This window comes from Centruroides sculpturatus, unplaced genomic scaffold (assembly GCF_000671375.1).
Source record: "Centruroides sculpturatus isolate CEXI.00-Female unplaced genomic scaffold, Cexi_2.0 scaffold41, whole genome shotgun sequence".
Lineage (NCBI taxonomy): Eukaryota > Metazoa > Arthropoda > Arachnida > Scorpiones > Buthidae > Centruroides > Centruroides sculpturatus.
Window position 1 is genome coordinate 196,801 of NW_019384983.1, and position 1,358 is coordinate 198,158.

A 1,358-nucleotide genomic window follows, 5' to 3' on the forward strand; every position below is an offset into this window, starting at 1 on the left:
ATATTAAACAATATCTCAGAATGGGTAAAGTTTAAGAAACGAAATGTGGCACTGTGGCTTGCATATAAAGGGGCATTAATACTTTTAAATTTTGGTTCTTAATTAAAGGTCAACAGGGTGAAGACATAAAAGTGGTCATGTGTCATATCTCTTAATGAATATTTTACTCATTATTAGTGTTCAAAATTTTAAAAAAATAAAATTTGTATCTACCCTCAAAGTAAGTTTTTTGTCATTTTATAATAGTACAGTAAAACTCATTATGATGTTCTCACCTAAGATGTTAGATTGTATATGGGGAGATGATTTAGTTCAACCACTTTGACACTTAATAACTAACTCCTGTATTAAACCATCTGACTCCGATTCCAACCACTCTGACCACAGAAATTATTAAGCTTCAAACAAAGTGAACAAAATCATGCTCCACACACACAGTCTAACATCCACACATATAGAAAAAAACCTCAAATCTTTTGCATATCTTAAAATTTCAAGGTGTCCTGAGTCCAAAAAATGTAAAAATTTGGAAAGGGTCATTTTTTGACCAAGCGCTACACTTTCCCTCTGTTATATATAACAACTGGAAAAGTAAAAATTATCAAATACATATTTATATATTACTTAGAGAAGTCTTTTAGCTTTGGAATAAAAAGTTTCTACATTCTATCTTTATTAGAACTCTATTTATTGAATCTTTTATTCTGAGGTCGCGTGATATCAGAATTTCCGGGTCTCTTTTGGTAACAAGTCCGCCCCTGGTTGGATTTGGAGTCTGTAGATTTTTACACGACTCCATAGCCCTGATATTTTATCTATATATAACTTATATAGTAGAGCGTCGTTTATCCGAATCAATTGGGGACTGGGGTGGTTCGGATAACTTATTTTTCGGATAACCGATTATGTACGAAAAAATACATTAACCTATCCCATGTTAAAATTTTTCTCTGTTGCGTGTCGCTTCGCGTTGGATTTTCATCGATATTAAGCCTAATGTAAACTTTTTAAAATAATAATCATGGCTATTGTATCGTTAAAAATGATTTCTTTATGTTTTACAAACAAAATAAATATATTGAAAAATATAAAAACAAAAATTATTATACTTTAGAAGTTAATCTACTATTAAAAACGTTCGATTTAGCATGACACACAGTTATCAGAAAAACACCACACAAAAGTGCCAGTGCTTCCAGCTAAAAAACACACATCAACAAAAAAATATTGGAGTAGCCCAAGATATAGTCAAAGATTGCAGTGCCACAGCACTAGCAAAAATTTAAATTTGCCGACTGGAATTCTTTCGGATAACCGACTTTCGGATAAACGACACTCTACTGTATATATGAATGTAG